The following is a 9,295-nucleotide window of genomic DNA, read 5'->3' on the forward strand; positions in this document are numbered from 1 at the left end:
AACACCATATTTATGCAGCTTCCGTATGTGGAAGCTATGGTCAATGGTATCAAAGGCCTTTTTGAGATCGATAAAGATAACACCGTTGACCACTGTCAATGTTGACCGACCAGCTATTTGTGGCTTCAATCAATGCAGTAAGTATACTATGTAGAGATCGAAAGCCAGATTAGCCGTGAGTTAGTAAGTTGTTAACAGTAAAATATTCGTAAAGCTGGTCGTATATAATTTATTTCCAAAAGTTCTGCGACTGTCGGAATGAGAGGAATTGGCCGCAAGTTGTTTGGGTCGTCCCTTTTTCCATTCTTGAAAATAGGGGTCGCCCTCGTTGATTTCCACTCACTTGGAAACAAACCAGTGCTAATCGACTTTGTAATTATTTGTGTGAGCGATGGTGCGACTAAGTTGGCAGCCATTTTTAAACACTTCCTTGGATTGTTATATAGGCCCATAGCTTTCCTTTAATTAAGTTTTCGTAACAGTTTGCAATCTACGTTCACTGCTGGAGCTTTCATAGAAAAGGTAGTTTCAGTTGGCTCGATATAGGACTCAGGTTCTATGTTAAACGACGGTAATTCTGAGGCTAGTCTCTCACCAATGCTAGAGAAATAGAGATTTAATACTTCGGCCATCGCAGGAGATTCAGTTATAGGTTGTTCTCTAATTTTATTTTCCGAAATATTCTTAACCCTTTTGGATGTCGTGAGAACAAATTGTTAATTAAATGCTACTTTTTTCTAGGTTGTGATTTACTGCGAGAAGATGATGAAGATTTGTAGTGAAATATTTGCGCTTGGCCTTCTTAATTTCGTTATTTGTATGGTTACGGGCACATCTGTATTGATAGCATGCCATGGTCAGAGATAGGAAATTCCAAAGCGCGTTAAAAACCAATCAGATTGCGAGATTTGTTACCGTGCGCCTCTTGAGAAAAAAAATGTATATGATATTTGTCGGCGGGAGGTCCCTATCGAAAGTATCTTTACCTGAGCGCGGTCTTGAGCACGGCCCGAGACCGAAACCGACGGAAGGTTGTTTCAAAGCGTAGCGCAAAATTTCTCTCGAGGTGGACCGTCCAAAGCCAGCAAATAACTTTTTTCATGTTGTTCTGTTGTCAATAAAATTCAACTGCCAAAATTAATAGCAAACTGAATATTTTTGAAATGGCGAAAAAACACAGGACAGGAAAAAAGATCTCTAGATCTTCCAAATTTAACGGCTTAAGATTTTAAAATCGCAAAATTTCATTGACAAGGAGTAAAAAAAAGCCAGTCAAAGGTAGGCTTGTTAACAATTATGCTTTTGTTTTCCTGCATAATGTTTGCTTCCAAATAGTACAATTCGCTTTCCCTCTGAGTGCTTTCATTCAGTCTAACTCCATGTCTTTACTATTTCGGCAACATTCTAAGACGTGGAGGTCACCACGATCTTGTTGGATAGTCACTCTGTTTATATTCCGCGTTGCAGACTTTTGGAACACGATCAGTACACATGCATACATGCTAAGGTTTCTTGTGTTGAGCTAGAGGTTGCATACGCATATTTATTTACATAAAAAAAAAACTTGTCACTTTTTAATCCGCACACGATGATAGAACGAGGCATGCGTAGTGCAAGTTCATTTTGTACGCGCCAGCTATACATTCATGGAGCATAATTCTCTCTCGGCTTGGTTTACACTTTACAGTAGTGTTAAAAGTATTTTTATTTATTTATTTATTTATTTATTTGTTTGTTTATTTATTTATTTATCCATATATTTATGAATTTATCTGTTTATTCAATATTTATTTATTATTATTTCATTTTTATTTTTACCTTGTATGCGTTTGTAATTTTGTTTGTTTACATGGGCATTTCACTTAAACATACATTATTTGTCTGCACTGGTTTGTAGAACGAGATATACATTGCACGCGTTCGTAGTTTTGTTTGTGTCTACGAGGGTATCGCTTAAAATGTATCACTGGCCTAAAAGTATACTTAAGACTGCTCTCGTTCATAGAACGAAACATACATTGCATCATTTTATTTTTCATGTCTTTTGTCTTGGTTCAATAATGCGCGGTTTTATAGCGCACTTTTCCAGTGATAGGCTGGGAACGAAGTCGCACCGCAAGCGCTGATGGAATTATCTGGGGGGACGCAGGTCAAAACAAACTGGCGGAATTTAGTGCGGAATGTCATAGCGTGGATTGTAGTGGCGACAGCAAGGTTTTAACAGAGCTAGATAGCAGTAAGATCGAAGTCATTATTTCAGACGATCAAAAGTCAAGAGGGTTGAGGAGAATTCGAACGACGTGTCCCGCTGTCTATTTATACCACGTTGTAAATAAATACACGTGAATGCGGACATGGCGAAATGAGGAACAAATAGTTGAAAAATAGAAGAAACGACATCACCCAAGGCTGGGAGTTCTGCCCAAAAAAGAAGATATTACAACACGGGGTATTCGTATTTGGTCACCCATCCAGGTACGAAGCCCGCCGAACAGGGCTTAACTTTGTAGAGCGGACGAGACGTGGTGCTGTCCTTCTGGTATAGTGACTCTAAACGCAGTTTTTTATTATTATTATTATTATTATTATTTATTTGGAACATGAGAAAAGGTACAAAGAGAGAAAAAATCGCTGATACTGGCTGGGAAATGAAAAGCAAAAAAAAAAAAAAAAAAATCAGAGGAATAATTGAGTGCAATAATTGCCGAGTTTAGAAAAAAATAATAGTAAAATGTGACGTTGAAAGCATTTCTGCAGATTTGTGTTAAATGCGATTGCAGTTTGACAGTTATTTTAATAAAACGCCCTATTGAAAATGTCTCCAATCTAATTCATAAATTATGTGTAATTATGTTTTACCAATAGCTCCACAGTTTTATGCTCAGTGAAATGCCGAGTAGGAACGCAATATGGCGCTATTAAGGATAATGGTGTATGCAGTGGTGGTTCGTTCTTCTCCGTTTAGCAAAGTCTGCATGTTTGACATGCGTGAAGTGAAATGAATATCGCGGTTTAAGAGGCAATGTACTGTCGTTTGCATTACAAATTGCCGTCTCCTGTTTGCGCGTATGGTATTTGAAAGCCTTAAACGACGAAACTGCGCAAAATGCGCTCCTTATCTTTGTCACTTATTAGTGGGAAAGCATGCATTAATCTCTGTACTTCTATATATTCAATAAACTCAGGCCGCATTTTATTCCTCTGTCTTCGATTTGATGTTCTGCCTTACCCAGATTAGTAATCAGCCAATCACAAGCCGTACCTACTGTCCTGACACCGTGTGATATCAAGTCATTGACACGATATGGCAAGTTATTATAGTCACTTGGCCGAATTTGAGTACGGTAAATACCGAATCATACCTTTTATGGAACGCTTCGGCAGAACATCAGGCTTCTTTGGCCTCGGTCATCATGGGTATTTTGGAGAGACTAAGAACCATGGGTCGACCAAACTCACCTGATATGCCACCAAAGCGGAATAATAGTGACCAAAACTGGCTAACGGGTGACGGCCTTGGACAGCTCTAAAGAAATCTGATTACCAGTCACTTGACTACACAGTACACAACACACAGCGCATGCCGACAGGTGTTGCTAATTCAACCCTCATCTGCTACATCAGAGCGATTACTAGGAAACTCATTTGGTATTAACCACATACAATATTCGTTATGACAAATAATCTTGGCGTGTCCTCGTAGAAGAAACAACAAAAGAGGAGCAGAGGGGGATGGAGTGGGATTTTACTTATTTATCCTGATTTTAGTCCCTTTTTTTTGAATCAGAGTAACATTGGGAAAAATGATCTTGATATGCAAAGCCTTAATATAGCCTGCAGCCGTCTTACAATTCATTAGTCTGTCCAAAGACGTTTACTTTTTGCTACTAGCTATTTTTCTTCGAACGCGCGATAGCGGCCGCGAAGAGGGCGCAATACAATTTTGTCTTTCTCAGGGCCGACCCCAGTGTTCGAGCATTTTCAAATCCCCTGCGTTTAATACTTTTGCCTGGGCTTTAGACGAACTCAAAACAAACTAAAAGGTTTGTAGATAGACTAATAATTAATGGGAGGTCAGACTATGGGCTGAGCCACGGACTAACCTTGAAAAAGAAAAAAAAGGTAAGGTGAGCTTCACGTTTTTCACGACATGATTTCTGCGAAGACGGCTCGACTATACATAGACACGACTCCACTCACTTAGAATGTATTCGACATTAGTGAAAGTGATTTCGAAAACTCTAAATGTCACGCACGGTAGCGAAAAATGAAAACGCAAAACCGTCCTTTGTCCATTTGGAAAGTCTTGAAAACCCTCTCTATTACCAAATTCAGTGCACTTGCGTCAGAAAATATCTCTGAACACGATGAAATACAGAGATTTTTTCATCGAATTCTACGTCAAACTTTGACTAATGCATTTTTTTGGCCTTACAGATAAATCCAATCTGAGTAGAATTAACTCGTAAAATGATTTTTCAGTTGTCAGTTTAATTTTGGGCCATTTGTTATTTGTCGGGTAAGTGGCTCTTAATTATTAACTTAAAATGGCGTAAATCTCTCCTATTTGTCCCCTTTTGTAAACAACACAGTCGAAACCCTCTAAAACGGCCATCTTGAGGACAGAGAAAAAAGGTAAGTGTAGAGAAGTGGCCGTTATGGGGAGGTACCGGTGTAATATGACTCCCGTTTTATCGGGATACAACATTTCTTTTAAAGAAAGAGAATATAAATACGTAACACATTTTTATAATATATATCCATGAAACAGAAAGTAAACTTAAACAGATGGAGACCAAAGAACGGCTGTACGGATCAAGATTTGCGAACATTTACAATTAGAAAAATGGGCCTTGTATACACTCTTTGTCAGTCGTTGATTGTCTTAATTAACTAACAGTTGTAGAGAGGTTATTTTGGAAGATGAGTCGACGCGTTTCATCGGCAGTTGCTGTTGTACAGAGGTGGCTGTTGTAGAAAGGTTGAAAAAGAAATGTATGGCCTGTCCGCCTGGACCAAACCAACTGGCCGTTGTAGAGAGGTGGCCGATAGTGGAGGTTTCGCTGTATGCCATGCATATAATTAAATGCAAAATCCTAAATGATTTTCTCTTTTTCCCACCCCTACCCCGTCACATTTGCACTAATTCAATATCCAGCGCTTTTTGTTTCGCACGTGTGCTCGACCATCCTGTGAGAAGTACAACTGAGTTACACTTCTCTATAACCTCTGTTTTGATTCGGTCCGTGTTGATCTGAAAAAACAGACTATGAAAATTTACTTTATTGGGGTTGTGGATGGTCGTGGATGGTGTGATCACCAATTACTTGAAACAAAAGAAACAAAAGATTCCAAAGTTAATAAAGAATACACAAACCAAAACACAAAACCTAACCAACGACATTTTCAGCAACACCAGGATGAAAGGGTTTTCTTATTATCCCCAGTTCCGTTTTACATGCTGTGGAGCTTTAGTTCATAATTTCCTAACAGAAGGAATTTTTTGATTTTCCCTGACTCCTGAAGGGCGTGGCCTTCAATTGAGGAACATGCACCAGATAGTATGACGGTGAAACTGGAAATGATTAATAGTAACAGACTTACAAGAAAACTGTCTTAAAAGAAAACTGATGTTTTCCATCTAAAGGCAGTCTAAACAACGTAACTTTACAATCAAGCAACAAAGGTTAAAGTAATAGTATTTTCGCCAAAAAAGGTTATTTTTTTCTGAATTTTAAAGAATAACAATGGCTAAAGCCTTTTTTTTCAGTTTTCAGTAAATCTGACTACAAATGTCGGTTGTCAGTTGACTTTTCAGCTATTTGTAAGTTGCCAGTTATTTATATATATATATTTTTTTGGCCGTTTGTCAGTTGTCAGTTAATCCCATCAAAACTGTATGTTAATGTTAATGCTGAGAGCAATTATGATTAGTTCCACTAAATCCCAGAGGGCCAGTCCTGATACTTTAGTATACACTGCTGTATAGAAATTATCGCCATTATGGCGGCATTGCATAGGGCTATCAATATAATGGTACATTTTTTTTTTTCTCCCTCTCTGTGCATTCCATTTTTTTTTTTTTATTATTGCTAACTGGGCAAGCTCCTGTAGGCCAAGTCGCCATCTATCCCTTATACCTCAAATGGCCGCTGACGAGAACCATTGTCATAAGCGACCAGCTTCAGTTACGGACACCTTTATTGCGTACCGAGGGTTCCGCGTTACGAGATTTTTCACTGTATCCATTCCGCCATTATTCAAATCTGTTCCAGCCGTCTTGTCCTTTGAGGCAAGTTGAGGGTTATTTTCTCGATGGCAATTAGTTTTAGTATGTCTTTTTTAGAAGAAAAACCCAAGTTATATTTTATCAGCTGAACCACCCTCCAACCTCCCGGCCATCTATTGGAAACTTATTATTTTGGGAAGGAGGCGTGAGGGAGGGAGAGTGGGCTTTTGCTTGTTCTACATGATGCTGGAGAAAAGACTGACCTAATGATTTGACTAAATTTTGTTAAAAATAAAAGGAACACTTGACAAAAGTCAAGGAGTCCATCAGCTCTAAAAAAAAAAAAAAGAAAACTTATTTTCAATTAAAAGTGTGAACATAAGTAACGAGGTGAAGCAAACTAGGAATATCCTCAAAACTCACATCAGGTAACTTGGCTTGCTAGTTAAACTATATTGTCTGTTGCACTTTAGTGTTCAGCCTCTGAAGTATAATTCGCCTGATGAGAGTCAAACGAAGCTTTCATAAGGAGTTTGCAAGGCAGTCACGACAAATCATTACCTTGATAACACGCTCTTTCCGATATCTAACAATTCACCTAGTCTGGAGGCCTAGACGACACACACAGAAATTTCATTATCGAGTTTATCTATTTCTTTGTTCGAGTCCACTCGACCACGCTAGTAGTAATAGCCGAATTTTGAAGAAAGATGTAAATATTTCAGTAGATTTGTATTAAATGCGATTGCAGTTTGCCAATTTTTGATTTTGAGTGGTTTTCCTCTGAAGTTCACTGTGAACTTGAAACTAAAACACTTTCAAATTTCCCGCATTTCATGAGCTCACCGACAATTATCCCACAATTTTCCCTACCGATCTACGATTATGAAGGATAAGAAACAGTAACTTTCAGAATATGTTTATTTCATACTTAATGAACAGTGAACTCGAATGAAAAAAAAAAGTCTGAATTTTGGTTCATTTGACCTTTAAACGTTGTAATGAAAAAAAGATCTCGTAAGTGACCACTCCAGTAAGCGACTGTGATCACTTTTGAGATAACCCAAATGACTTTTCCTTTGTTTTTATGCTCTTTTAAGCGACCAAATCTAATGGTTCGTGATAAAGATCTTGTACAGTGCAGTATTGTATTTGTATTTAGATTCGGGTTTATTTTCGTGTTAAAATTGAACGTTAAGTTTAACCGTGTCTATATCAGATAATCATAAAGACACTCATTAAACATTAATTTCTTTTGTTTCTCTTTATGAATTATTGATGAATTTCTGAAGTTCTCTTGAACGACCACCCGCTATTGTTTTACCATTCGGTTGCTTAGGAAAGCTTATTCCTGTAAGCGACCAGCTCTAGAACTTTACGACCAATTTTTCGAATTTCCAAGGTGGTCTCTTATGATAACTTCGACTGATTAAATTTGAACTATCCTTAACTGATAATAGTTTTGAATAATTATAATTAATTTATTTATAATTCTACACTGCTTGCAGAATGCTAAAGTAGTTACAATGTATTGTTTTTATTTGATACAAATCTTACAAGAGGCATGCAGGCTGTGGTTTCACTAGATAGTACAAAGGTAACCGGAGTTGTGGGAATATCGTTCCAGATTTGTGCTATCTTTGTTAGCAAAAGCCTATAGTAAGTATGTGCTGATTGAATAAAACAATAAAAACCCTCAATCAGTCTGAAATCATTGCACGCTCTGTTAAATTTACTTTCTAGACTTTTTTGTACTATTCGTGTTTGGACAATGTACAATTATGTTTAATCCCAAAAAGGCCAATCACTAAGCCTATGAGATTGTGCAATTGAAGTGCACGGTACCTATGTAGTTATTGATAAGCCTTAATTGGGTATTCCTTTGCAAAATATTGTTTCGTGTGTTTTAAGAATAAATTAGTTGGAAATTTTGCTTGAACCCCTAACCAGTAAGCTGTTTAATTTTTGGCATTTCTGTTTCAGTGAAGTTTTGACTTGCATGAGTCACAACCAGAAATTATGACGTAAAAGATTTTGCTCACTCCTGTATCACTCCTCTCCTCTTGCCAAGCAAGCTCTAAATGGATAGGGCTGTTTCTACTTCAAGCTGCAGCATTTACTTCATTCCATTTTAATCTGTTTCTTTTTCAATTTTCAGGGTAGTTAATATTTCAGACATTCTTAAGCATCACTCATTTTAATTAGGATATTCATATGAAATGGGACAGGTTGTTTTCTTGCTAAAAAAAATAAATAAATAAAATCGGCTCCCACTTTCTGAATTTTCTGTATTCACCTCTAGAGCATGCATTTTCAATGCAAATCACGGAAATTTTTAATATGTAACAGAACTGTCTTCTGTGCTTTTTACAAACATTCTTATTCTCTGCTACCTCCTTGATCAGAAAGACGGCATTTTAATAAACCATTTTATCCTTTATTAGTTAACATTGGGACTCCCACATGGAAGAATTCAGCACATTTGTTGTTGGGCATGAGTATACAGCAGTTAAATATATTCAGTCCCTAAATCTCTACCATATCTTCCCCAAAAATTATCAAAAGTTAATAGCATATCCTTGTGTAAAGTTGGAGAGTTAGACTGTATCCAACTTGAAGATGCAATTAGTGCTCTTACCTTTTATGTGAAGTTTTCTCCTACTGGAATGGTTTGAACCATCTCCCAAAGTAAGTATAAGCAGGGCGCAAAGAAATGAAAACCAATTTTTTTGACCAACCCTCTGGGTAAGCTGTAACGATGATGTACTTTACCAAAAGTCATTCTCGTTAGCCCCCCAAAATGCCACCTCTCACAGTACAATAGCTCCAGCGGTGAGATGATCATCTTACGTACTAGGGGTCATGGCGACAATATACATGCGAGAGATTGTATGGGAATATTTACCATCACTGTAATTACCAAGTAAAAATTTTATCAGCTTGTCAATAAAATGCTCACCCCATCTTACTTCCTTAAAAAAGTTGCACGTAACATAAAAAGTTACGCGTTGTCAAAAGTTAAGCGTAGCATAAAACGTGAAAGTGATGACTCCGATGAGTCTAAAC

This window comes from Orbicella faveolata, unplaced genomic scaffold (genome assembly GCF_042242905.1).
Source record: "Orbicella faveolata isolate gen_17 unplaced genomic scaffold, um_ofav_v1 contig_46, whole genome shotgun sequence".
NCBI lineage: Eukaryota > Metazoa > Cnidaria > Anthozoa > Scleractinia > Merulinidae > Orbicella > Orbicella faveolata.